Here is a 13,570-nt window from a genome sequence, read left to right as displayed (position 1 = left end):
GATCTCCTTGGCCCTTTCCCCGAGTCCAGCTGCGGCACCAGGTGGATCGCTGTTCTCCCGGCCACGGCGGCCGCATTTCGATGGGGGCGAAATGCGAAAACACCTGTGTACTTAGATTTAGGTGCACGTTAAAGAACCCCAGGTGGTCGAAATTCCCGGAGTCATCCACTACGGCGTGCCTCATAATCAGAAAGGGGTTTTCACACGTAAAACCCCATAATTTATTTTTTTTTGATCGCTGTTGTTACTGATTACGCGACGCGCTGTGCCATCACTCCTGCACTTCCCACGAACTGCGCCACCGACGTAGCATATTTCCTACTCCGGGATATCGTTTTATTGCATGGCGCCCCGCGACAGCTCCTTACTGACCGCGGCCGCACTTTCCTCTCCCAAGTCATCGTCGATATCCTACGATCATGTTCTACCAAGCACAAACTGGCTACCTCCTATCATCCCCAGACCAGCGGCCTTACTGAGCAATTTAATCGGACCGTTACTGACATGCCATCGAAATACGTTTCACCCGAGCACAAGACTGAGATGTGGCGCTCCCTTATGTCACGTTCGCCTATAATTCATCACGCCACGATACTACTGGGTATTCCCCCTTTTACTTACTCTTCGGTCGTGACTCTGTATTACCATTGGACACTTCACTCCCCTTGTTACAGGATTCGAGGACCGAGTATGCCCGCGACGCCATCGCTTACGCTGACCATGCGCGTAAGCTTGCCCGCACTCGTCTGTTGGCATCGCCGCAATCTCAACGGCACGCTGAGATTGGTCTGAACTGATTGCCTGAACCTGATTGAAGCCTGAACTGATTGGTATAACCAATGGCTCACTGAAATGATAGCTAACCAATGTAAATTTATATGGGTGTCACGGATTACTCTACCTTTATTCTTTACTCTCAATTCATACATGAGCTGCAGCGCCATCAAGGCATTATTGTGGAAGGCAGTAAGACATCAAGACTGCTGCGACACACCACAGCCGCAGGTATTGGACTCCAAGCGACAATTGTTAAAGAAGAGAATATTAAAAAATGTTGCTGCAGAACTCATCTCATAATGAGTCGATAGTAATGCTTAGCATTCGAGCGTGTAGCAACGCGCAACGCACCATATTTCTGAAGTCGCGTTTGTTTTAACAAGCAAGTGTTATTACCAGAGCTGTGTCACCCACATCATTTGAGGTTTCTTTTGAGTCGCCTCTACCTCTCCCCTTAAAATTTTATTGTGGCTAACAGCTCACTGCATCATTGTTGGCGCGGACGTTCGCGGCATTTAATTCATAATTTCGATTTGTTTCTGCAAATTCTAACAATAGGAGGACAAGTGCATTAGAAGCACCAGCGGCGGCTGCCTCATCCGTATTTTCTCAGCTTAACATTGTTTTGAATTTCCACTGTAAAACCACGTACATACAGAATACATTTAAATATGTACACAGGACAAATATTATTATATTTCTGAAAGAGAAGGATTTCAGTAGCCAATTAACAGTTATTTTTAAAGGTATGGATAGCCTATGTCCAGAGAATGAATATTGGATAGCCTATGCCTAGAGAATGAATATATTAGTGTATATTCACGTCGCTTCAAATTGCTTTGCGTGATTTTTTTTTTACCCTGAAAAAAAAAAAGACTGCAGACTTCAGTGACACTTCGGCAGACACTTTTATCAACGGCGTGTGAAATGCACCTGAATGATATGTATATCAGTATTGCTTCTCTCTACAGTAAGCAATGTTACCGATCGACTCACGAAAAAAAGAAAAGTTCTAATAATTTACAACATTTATTAGAGATAGAAACGCCGCTCCTTGCATGGAGAGGTCATAACTATATACAAGATGTCCTAACTACCATGCGCCAAGATTTAAAAGAAGAGCAATTGTGTTATTCGAAGAAAGCCTAGTGCATATTGCTTCCAGTAGAGTGGCATGTTGCTTCCAGTAATTTTTGCTTAACGGCGATTTAAATAGATAGTTGTAATTAATTATTTAACTCGAGTCGTAGTGTCCTAATTATCAAAATGTAAACGAGGCATTTGTAGACACAGCCAAGGGACTTCTAATTGCGGTATTTTCAGCGACGTACTAATTGCGTCCTAATTTTTTTCCTACTGATAAATAAACCCCATGAAATATGAAAAAAAATTGGAGGACGCTTAAGCTTCGCCTTCAAGAATGGAATGCGATAGCGTTATCGCACCCCGTTCGCACCGCCTACTCAAACGATCTACGCGAGCCAAACGTTGCGACCTACGCGAGCCAAACAGCCAGGCCGCGACACGCCATGAAGGCGGACGTGATCATGGGGCGAGTGGCGCGCCACCTGTCGGGGCAGCGCCGTACATTGCGAGGAGGGGGTCTTCTGTGCTTGCCGCAAGATGGCTCTGCGTGTGCGCATAGCGCAGAAGAAATGTAGTGGAAACGTACTTCGCTACTCGTGAAACTGCGACTTCTGTAATTTACATGGTCATAATTACCGATATACACCGCAGTATAACTTTCTACAGCACTTTTCTAAGGCAACACCGCATTCACTAGAGGCGATTTTGTCCCTTCTTGAACGATCGAACTCGTGGCTGAGTGATAGCGTGTCCGTCTCACACTCCGGAGACCCTGCAATGGTTCGATTCCAACCACCTCATAATGCAAAACTTTTTTTATTTATAAAGCGCCTTCTGGGATTTATCGCTCACGGCCAACGCCGCTGACGCCGACGACACCGGCTTTTCTGCGACACGAGCTCCTCAATGCTGTCGCGTTAAAATAACACTTGACGGCTCTCCCACCCGCACCATAAAGCGAAGCCATCGAGCAGGCTTCCTCTGAGTTAGCCGGAAAGAAATAAAAGAAAACATCGTGATAGTGCCTTATATGCCACACCCCAGCCGAAGTGCGTTTGGTGTTGGAAACAAGCTGTGATATATGTTGTCTTAGCTTAGATAAAGCGCACAGATGTCTTTTTTGTTTTTGTTTGTCACAAAACCTTTCACCACAAAAGCGAATTGACATCAGTGCAAAGGTATAAAGGTTCGTTTTGTTTCGTCCCAGTCACCATGTCTTTCTCTAATGAGCAGAAGGCAAAGATGATCCTTGCCTTGGGAGCTGCAAATGGCAACAAGAGGAAGGCTACAAATATTTATCAGACATGGAAGTGTGGCGGTAGACCAAATACATCGACGATCATCGGAAATTAGGAAAACCTGAGACAAACCTTGGCAGCTTCCAGAAACAGCGGCGGAGAGCTCCATCTTTGAGTCCTAGCCTACGCACGGATGTTTTAGCATTTATGGCATCAAACCCTCATGCTAGCGTGCGGGGACGTGGCCGCCCAGGTACCAATTTCCAAATAATCAGTTCGGAGGATTCTAAATTACTCGGCCCTTCACTCGTATCACCTTAACCTGCACCAATGCTTGGACGACAGGGACCTGCAGAATCGTCTAGACTTCTCGAATTGGGACCTCACAATAGTTCATGGGTCACCAGACGTTTTCGGCAACATCATGTGAACAGACGATGCCAATTTTTGCAGAAACGCCCAGGTAAATTTGGATAATGCCCACTATTGGAATGACTGCAATCCACACTAGGTAAAGCGCACACGTCACCAGTGCCAGTGTTCGTACAATGTGTGGTGCGGAACTTACGCCGGTGCTATAATTGGTCCCATCTTCGTTCACAGACTGACTGGACAGCGTTACGTGGACGAAATCCTTGAAGGAGTGGTGGATGAGTTTCTCAGCGAAATCCCGCTGTCATGTCTTCCACTTCTGTTGTGCGCCAGCAGCACACAGCAGCAGCAGCGGGCACGAAACTGGCTGGATGAGACTTTTCATGTGCAATAGATTGGAAGCCACGGGCCTGTAAATTGACCGGCCAGGTCACCTGACCTCTCTCCACTCGATTTCTTTCTTTTAGGATATGTGAAAGATCGTGTTTACGTAATCGAAACGAGGACGTCAGATGAGCTTAAGGGAAGGATATTGGACGTCTGCCGCAGAATTCCAGCGTCGGTCATCAAGAAAGCCACTGATGATGTGATAAAGCGGACTCAGTATTGAGTAGCTGCAGAAGGAGACCTATTCGAACACGCCTTCTAGGCGGCAGCTGGTGTTATATGGCGCTTACGAATGCACAGATAATAAGGCCACATTGAAATCTGGTGTGTTTTCTTCGTTTGTTTTGTACATACATCCCGATTGCCAATTCGGCACTACTAGAAGTGGCACATTGGCAGCGTCCATCTTTCGCCTCTACGCCGAAAGGTCCTTCTGCGCAACCGCATGCACATGCGCGAAAAAAAGAGAAAAAGAGAAAGAAAGGCGCGCGATTGGCTGCGCCAATAGTGACGCCGTTGTTCTCTGTCGCAGCCGAGAGCGCGGGCAGCAGTTTCTTTGCGGCCCTGAAATGGGTAGGCCATGCGTCATACGTACTCCTGAGGAGCAGGCAGCTTTCGATCACCAACGCCGCCAGCAGAACCGCGAACGAGCTCATCTACGCCGTGCCGACGCTGCAGCCCGGGCACAAGAACAGGCTCGTGCAGCCGAGCGCAAGCAGCAACTGCGTACCGAGGATCCGGCAGTCTACCAAGCCGTTGTTTAATGAACCGTCGGGATTAACCCAGTGATAAGCACTGGCGCTGCGCGCTTCAGCTTCGCTGGTAACCATCTGTACGGAGTGTTTGGGCGGTAATTTTACTTTGTTAAACGCGTACCCGCCGTGGTTGCTCAGTGGCTATGGTGTTGGGCTGCTGAGCACGAGGTCGCGGGATCGAATCCCGGCCACGGCGGCCGCATTTCGATGGGGGCGAAATGCGAAAACACCCGTGTGCTTAGATTTAGGTGCACGTTAAAGAACCCCAGGTGGTCAAAATTTCCGGAGTCCTCCACTACGGCGTGCCTCATAATCAGAAAGTGGTTTTGGCACGTAAAATCCCAAATATTATTATTATTATTTGTTAAACGCATCGGTTTTGTCTTTTTGTACACGTGGGTCGTTTGCCGGTCTGTTTATTTCGCTTTTATTTTTTTCAATGAACCTTTCTATGGGGCACGTATACGACGTCATGAAAAATAAAATCGTCATTTTAATTTGGCTTTGGACCTAAGGAAGCTTCTGGCGTGAAATATAGCTCGGTGCGCACTATCTCGATGCGGTGCGAGTAGAGCAGGGATTGTGAAACATTGGGGGCTATAATGTAAAACTATTCCAAACTTTTCTATTCCAATTCTTTAATCAGCCCTCCGCGATTGGTCAAAAACTTTTTTGGACCACCCTCACTTCACCTGTCTTTCACGCTACGTCACGAAAACCGCGATAGCTCCCCATCTGATATGATGTGCATACACTGATTCTGTAAGAATTGTCTGAAAAAAAGAAAAATTGTTATTTCTGATTCGACGCCTTTTCGCCTTTAGCCCTCGGCTATTGGTCAAGAGTTTTCGGGCTGCACCCACTTCACCTGCTTGTCACGCGACGTCACAAAACCGCAGAAACTCACCGTGTCGAAGTGACATGTACGCGTTAAAGATGCAATAATATGCCGAACAAAACTCATTTTTTTTCTGAATAGCCGCAGGCTGCCCGTTCCGGAAGGAATAAAAAATGGCTGCCGCCGATCGCTCAGGCACTGGCTACTCGCACCTGCCGGAGAGCATGAGTTTATTTGCGTGTAATAAAACTTTTTGTGTGGCTGTGTAACGTTTTCTAGCACTTTGGGCACGTTTACGACCTCGTTCTGCCAACTCTTCTTTGCTGAGGATCCGTTTTAGCGTTATTCTTAAACTTCCGTTGCATGCCGCCGCGACTGTCGACGAGCCACCGCAAGCTATGTAAGGGAAAGCGGACCAATCGCAGACGCCGGCACCCCAATTCTTCCTTCCACAAATAAGAATATCTATCTCTCTCTATCTCACCCTCTTCACCCGGTTATCGATTTTCAGCGCAGAGGCTCGGCCCCATCGAATCCCTCTCCACTTGAGCCTGCTCCTCGCCTCTTGTGAGCCAATTAGATAAAACAAGCCGCTCAGTGTAGGCAATGTTATTCGTTTTTTAAGCAAACAAAAGTGACCTCCTATGAACGAGGAGGGCGTTTGATTGGTCTGTTGAGGCAACCCTGCGGGTGACCGCCCAATGCTTGCGTCGGCGGTTACGCAAATTTGACGTCAGGAGATTGGAATAAAAACATATTGGAATAGTTTTACGTTATAGGGCCCATTCTGCCCTATTCCATGGCTTTTCCCGTTTCGTGCCTGGTCAGAGCGGCGCTTCGGCCGCGTTATCAAGAGGCTTTTGTTATCAATGAGATTAGTCGGCCTTGAGAGATGGATAATAAGTGTGACGTAGAATGACCGGAAAAAACCAGGGTGCGAAAACTCCCTATAACTCCTGGAAGCGGCGGCAGCGCCGCTTCCACCTCTGGCGGCTACCGGTACAACTGGAAATACTTCACAAACAAAACACTGGCTTCATGACGTCACTGGTGAGGTCAGGAGGTAGAGGGAGAGGGCACACAACCCGGAGGCATTTTTACAATTGCTGCTAGGTACAGCGTGGCGTGGCGTTTCTCGCGGCGCTCGACGTTTCTGCGCAGACGCGAGTAAGAGCGGGTGCGAGAGAGAAAATCTGGGGTCCTTTGCTCCTTGAATACGTGACTCTGCCTAGGCACTACGGAGGAGGTTTCTTAGCGCGTGTAGTACGCGTTTGTCCCCTAGACATACCGGCATTGCGGAGTACGGTCGAGTTTATTCACGCTTCGCCGCTGGCTGCCCGCTCGGCGAGGCAGTAGACACGGACGATCACCATTAGGTGATCGATGTGTCTGAAGGGTTCTGACTGGTATAGTGACGCGGGTCGCTTTTTTCGTCGCAACGACAGATATGATTTTTTACAAGCACTGTTCCACGTGGGCACATGTAACCGGCCAACGGAGGCCTCAGGAGAGCACCTGAGGTTATATTAAAGCAGGTGGCGCATGATCTCCAGGGCACCCAAGGGGTAGCGGGGGGATCAAAGCTGGAAGGAGGGCGGCCGGTGGGTTCGGGTCGCGCAGGCCTCTGCGAGCCCCAACCAACAGACCAGTCCGGGTTCTAGCTTTGGTGTCCCCGTTGCCGCTTTGGTGTCCTGGAGGCGGCGTCAATAATGCGAAATAACGACACGTTGTTTCAATTAGTAACGAACACGATTGAATAAATATAATTATGTCCAGCCACCAACTTGCGACGCTAAGTGCAGCACTACCGCGCCCCACGACTTCTGACGGCACGCCTAAGGACAAACGCATACAACACACGCTAAGAATCTCTTCCGTAATGCCTAGGCAGAGTCATATATTCAAGGAGCAAAAGACCCCACATTTCCTCTCTCGCACCCGCTCTTACTCAACATTACTAGTAGTTCTAGTATCTACTTACTAGTTACTAGTATCTAGTAGCGATGTTTTTATAGTCGTGCTTGTGCGCACCCCGGTCCAGCGTCTCCGCAAGTGCCACGCCCCGCTGTACCTACTAGCAATTGCATATGCGCACCCGAGAGGAGGATGGTTGCCGTGGAAGCCCTCCTTTGCCACTTCGCATGCAAGCGGGATGGTGGTGGTGGCAGAAACATTTTATTTAACCGATTCATGGCCAATCCCACACTGTGGGTATGTGCCACGGCCACACAGGACAACAACAACAACAATAAGATGTGTTTGTGTTCTCTTGCAGGCCGGAGGGCCAGCGTTCTTCGGGAAAGCTTTGCCGTCGACTCCACGCTTTATGGACTTGCTGCTGCTGCCCGGCCATGCGTATGCCATCATTTGTTTTCTTTTGAACTCTATTTAGTTGACCACCATTAAGTGTGTTTTGTGTAGTGTTAATTTCTATATCCACTGTTAACTGTTCGTTGTATTTCTTTTGTCTTCATCACTGATCTAGATTAAGTACATGTGTTTTAGTGTTCTTGTGTTTGTTTTTTTGTTTCTTTTAAATTGTGTCGTTGTCAGTCGATAAATGAATTTTTTTATTTCTTTCTCCCGACTCTGACTCCTTCGCTGTGTTCGCTTGAGTACGGAACGACCAGCTGTCTTGTATACCCCGTTGACGACTTAGCAACAATGGCGAACGGGTGACAAGCCATGACACTGGTTCTTGGCGACGTTGGTGTTGTCTTCCGCGTTCAGGCTTGGGTCACGGCTTTGTGGGGGCGTCTGGCACATGAATGCAAGATGTCACGTGGTAGTGACGGTGAAGAGAGCAGCGAAGCTGTGAGTAACGAGACTAGCGTTTTATTGGGCGAACCTGTGCCCTCAAATATAGGCTACACGCAGGGAACAACGACAGCAGCGAACACAGTAGGCGATCGTCGAAAATATGATCAGCGGGTAAAGCGCGTCAGCTTTTATACATGAGCCATCGAACGTTCCAGGGTAATCGCTGGTGCCCGCGTGTCCATATGGCGTGTCTTCCAGAAAGTTCTACACCATTCGCGTCGCGCATATATGCAATAAGATTACACAAGGTTCGGTGACAACAGACAGCGGATAGAAGCATCGATAACATTCCAGAAACTTCCGATACATGCAGGGGCGTTTTGCGCTGAGCGATAACATTTGTTAGACGGTGAAAAGCGCTCACGCGTAAAAGATAAACAAGTTCACGTGTCAATATATCTATTGCCTTCGTTTATCGATATACCAAGGTATTTATATTCTTTTACCCGAGGTATTTCCTGGCCCTGTATTGCCACTGTGCACTATTTTGATTGAATACCATAATACCTGACTTTTTTAACCCTAAATTTCAAACCTAAATTCACGCCTTCCTGTCCACAGATATTAGCCAGACGTTGCAAATCACTTTGCTTGTTAGCTAGCAACACAATGTCGTCCGCATAAAATAAACCTGGAAGCTTCTGCTCTACTACTGTACCCGACTGTCTGTATGAGAGATTAAAGCCGATATCACTTCCTTCTAGCGCCCTTTCCATCTTTGCCACGTACATCATAAAGAGCAGTGGGCATAAAGTGCACCTCTGCCTCAGTCCCTTGTTGATATCAACTATCTCCTCGCTTCACACCGCTTCCCATTCAACTCAAACTGTATTTTCTAGGTAAATCTCTCTCAAAAGTTGTAGACAATCGCTGCCTAAGCGTTCCCCTTCCAGAATATCCCACAGAATGTTGCGGTCTACGTTGTTATACGCTCCTATAATGTCTAAAAAGGCCCCATATAACGGTTTCTTTCTACTCTTGATATTTCAATACACTGAGTTAGAAAAAATAAGTTATCATCCAAAGGCCTACCTATTCTGAAGCCATTCTAATGTTCTCCCAATAGGCCATTATTCTCTGCCCAGGCTTGTAGCTTTAATTTGATTGCTTGTATTGCTAACCTGTATATTACCGATGTAAGAGTCAACGATCTGTACGAGTGAATTCTGTCTTTCTCTCCCTTTATAAATTAAATTCGTTCTACTGGTATTCTTGTATCTTTTAAGGTTTTTTCCACTGCGTTCACCAGAGCTTCCCCACTTTTTCGTCCTAGTTCATTAATCAGCCTAACGGGAACCTCGTCTAGCCCTGTGGCTGTGCGCTTAAGAATTTTCTCTTCAGCTTTCTTGAAGGTGAAATTTGTCAGCCCCGGCTTTTTTTCCATCTGGTTCTCTTTCATGGTCTTTTTTTCTTCAAATACAACCTCGTCATTGCCTTGGAATGATTCGGCTGCTATTTTTCGGATGTAATTTAATGCCGCGTCCTATTCCAGTTTGTTTCTATCTTCGTCTAACATATGTTGTTGTATTGTTGTTGACATCATGCCTAATAATTTTATATGGTTCCAAAATATTCTAGGTGTGCCTTCTTCTTTTATCTTTGCTTGCACCAGTTTTTTAATCATAGATTTTTTTCTCCCGGTATATTTCCCATTTACTGGCTACTTAATCCTGCGGCAACTGCGCTTTTTCTTTTGACTGCCTGTGCTCTCGGGGTGCTTTCTGTCGTTTGGCGATCGCTTCTCTTATTTCACTGTTCCACCAGCTTTTCGTTTTCTTTTTTCCTTTCCAACGAACATGTTGTTTCTCTTTCCGTATTGCTGTCGTTATTACACTTAGAAGCTCACTATATTCCCACTCTTTACTTGGCCATTTGCCAAGTTCTTTCTCGACTCTTGTGACTATATTTGTTATTTGTTCAGCGTTCAAATTCGGACTGGCCATTTTGCACTCCTTGCTCTCTTTCCCAACTACATATCCCATTTTCAAAATGATGCGTTTATGGTCACTACCTATGCTGCTATACCCTTCCTCGTCAATGACCATTTCTCTCAGCTTATCATGAATTCCTTCTGTCATCAGATAGTAATCAATGGTCGATTGCCAGTTTCCCACTTCCAACGTGATCTGCCCTTCACACTTAGGCCCTGTATTCACGATAACGAGGTTATGTTTCTCACAAAGATCTAGCAGTGACTTCCCGTTGTTTTCGGTATAGCCATCTAGATCCTGTGTGGGGGTATTCATGTCACCTAATAGGAGAATTTTGACATCATTCCGAAAACCCTTAATATCAGCACTTATGTATTCCACTAACTCTTGATTCTTCTCTGTGCAATTATTTCCGGTCCACAAATACGTTACGTCCAGCCAAAAAGCTTTCTTTCCACTCATTGTACCTGATAATCAAAGATGCTCTTGACATTTTGAATTTACTTTTTTCCATTTGGCTCCCTGATGGGTGAGCATTCCGACTCCCCCTCCCTTCCTTTCCGACTTATTTCTGTTGCACTCTTCCCAAACATAATTCTCAATCACTGGCGGCTCTTCAGAGTCTCTAACGTCCGTTTCTGTAACTGCACACACCCCTATTTGTTCTCTATTTAACTGCTCCTCAATCTCTGCCCACTTTCCCTTCATTCTGCCGCCCGGCATGTTTATGTAGCCTATTGCATGGCGAGCTCTCTTTCTTGATTTCCTCCTTTTTCGTTATTGACGGCGACGCTATTCTGAAGTTCCCCTAGGAGACCTTCTTCATTACTACCTACTCTGGTCTCCTGAGCGCCCGTGGGCCCCCTAAAAAGGCAACAGCGCGACCAGTAAGTCGCCAGCCCACTTCTCGTCGTCCAAGCCAGTAATTGAAGTGGATCCCGACTCGTTTAAAACCACCACACCTTGTCACTTCCCTGTCTACTTCGGCAACCTCGAAACCTTTCTCTAGGCTCATTTTCCATATCGCCTCATTGGCAGCCACTACGGCTCTTTGTACGTTAATGTCACGTATGCCAAAACGTATGTCACGCATGTCACCTATATGCGCCACCTTCCGGCGCGGCGCCTGCTGTTGGCACTCGAGCGCCCATGACATCTGATGGCGCATCAGGTTGCTTCACTTAACGACTTGCGCTCCTTGCCGGCTAAACCATAACCAAACGTTCAACCGGCAGCCGTCTGTGCCGCTTCCTCTGCTCCGTCATATCTGCGCCGCCGTTTCATCGAGTGGGTGTGGCTAGCGCGTCCGCCGTGCATTCGAATTTCTTCGGTTATTGCGCGGCCTGCTGCTATACTCTCACGCCCTTTCATGACTCGGCCAGAATGCCTTGCTTTTTACTGCAACGTTATGTGACCGAAAGCGTTTGCAATATTTTCTGCGGACATGCTGCTGCTACTTTCGTAGAATAAAATTCCGGTAAACTGTTGCAATCCTTTTGCGCAACAAAGGACACCGATTGGGAAACCATGCTTCAATAAGCGGCAGCTTATATTGGATGGGTTTCCGATAACACAAGGCCGCAGTAAAAAGCAAGGTATTCAGCTCAAGTCGCCAAAAGGCGGCAGAGTAGTCAGTATAGCCACACGCTGACCGAGGGAACGAGATGTGCCACTGACGCGCAAGCCAGTTCCACCGCAGTCACTCATTAAAACGTTGCCGCAGATATGACGGAGCAGAGGAAGCGGCACAGGCGGCTGCAGTTGAACGTTTAGTCGACGAGCAGCGTACCTCGTTAAGCAAACATGACATGCCGGCAGGTAGGCAGGTAGTTTTGGCACGCGCTCCCGTGGTCCGTATGCTTCTGTCCACGGGTGTACAATGCTTGCACAGTGACACGAGTGTTGTCTATATCGCTGTTACGCTATAGAGATCCATCTTTCGGTCAAAGTTATGTAAAGCGATCGCACAAATAAATAAATAAATAAAGAGAAACAAGTTATTTAAACATAAATGTGGCGAAAACGAAAGTGGCTTTTGTAATATTTCAACGGGGGGAGCTATAATGAGCATTCGCATTTATTTAGGAAAATATATCCTGCATAGAATGTTCACGTGTGGTTTGTTCACTCATCCTAAGCATTCTTGCACTTCAGGCATGCTTTCTCGTTCCCGATTCATGTTCTCACGAAGTACAAAGCTGATTATTTATAAATCAATGTTATTCTCTGTTGTTACACGCTGTTGTTTCTTCTGGGTACCAGCAATATATTTTTGACAAAACCGCACCGACGAGGAAAAAAGAACGCTCTCTGTCGTTTTAAAGTGGATTACGGCGCTCATAGAGAGCTCATTTTGATTGCCTCAAACTATATACTACCTGTACCCAATGTTCCCATCTGTATCAGTCATTAATAATAGCACGCTAATGAGCAAACATAATAAGTAATTATCATTTCATAAGTGAGCTTCCACTGGAAACTGCATGACACATCCCATCGTTTAACACACGCATGCTTCGTAAGAAACACCAACAGACGAATAAAGTACGCATGCCAAGTGTTGATGTAGGCATATTCGGCCACATGCAATGGAGAACCAGCTCTGGCAAGGAGTTATTACGGAAGTTTTGTTGTCCTACTATATACACTCTAAAACAGTTGCACCCTTTGGGGTGTATATCTGCCACACAACAATAATCGTCACCTGTCTTGCTTGAGTCAGTTCCTTTCTTAAGAATGCTGTGCTCGATACTTTCCTGTCGAGAATGATCTGTCATGCTGATAACGGGCATGCCGTTCGTGACTTGGGAGTACCGGGCTCGCCGCGTTAGAGAAAGTAAATGTGGGCAAAACAGATGGCGATTATCGTTGTGTGGCAAATATAGAACCCAAAGGGTGCAACAGTTTTTAGAGTGTAAAATGTGGGGACGCCGTCCGCTATAAACCAGATTTATTATAGCGTCGTAGCGTGTCAGCCGCTACTGATAATGATGATGATGATGACGACGACGACGATGATGATTGTGATGATGATGATTTATTGGCATCCCCATTGAAATGGGGCGGTGACAAATAGTCACCTAGCTTGTTTGAGTTAATCAAGCATGTTATACATGCGACTTCTGAGTACTTGGTTCAAGCTGGCCTGCGAATATCGCCTGCTAAGTCAGCTGCAATAACATATCCTAAACAATGCGCTCTTCGAACAATGAACCGACTGTACTACACCTTGACGAGACACCGATAAGCTGGGTGAGATAACGCAGTTATTTGGGCTTAATTGTAGATGACCGCATGTCTTGGCGTCCTGCCGTTAAATCTGCACGACGCAAATCGCAATGCTTACTGAAGTATGTGGCCGCCTTG

The 13,570-nt window shown here is 46.7% G+C and overlaps 1 long non-coding RNA gene across 1 annotated transcript in view; it reads left to right on the top strand.

Annotated features, from left to right (window-relative positions):
* The window catches only part of LOC142558485 (uncharacterized), a 56,228-nt gene extending 48,383 nt beyond the window's left edge, over positions 1 to 7,845 (top strand). Inside the window, exon 3 of the long non-coding RNA XR_012823018.1 lies at positions 7,729 to 7,845. This is a non-coding gene — a long non-coding RNA (uncharacterized LOC142558485). The remainder of the gene's footprint in view (positions 1 to 7,728) is intronic.
* The last annotated feature ends 5,725 nt before the right edge of the window (positions 7,846 to 13,570 follow it).

The sequence above is a fragment of the Dermacentor variabilis genome, chromosome 1 (assembly GCF_050947875.1).
Source record: "Dermacentor variabilis isolate Ectoservices chromosome 1, ASM5094787v1, whole genome shotgun sequence".
Taxonomy (NCBI): Eukaryota; Metazoa; Arthropoda; class Arachnida; order Ixodida; family Ixodidae; genus Dermacentor; species Dermacentor variabilis.
Note: the sequence above shows the minus strand (reverse complement) of the source record. Positions and strands in the feature narration are given on the sequence as shown.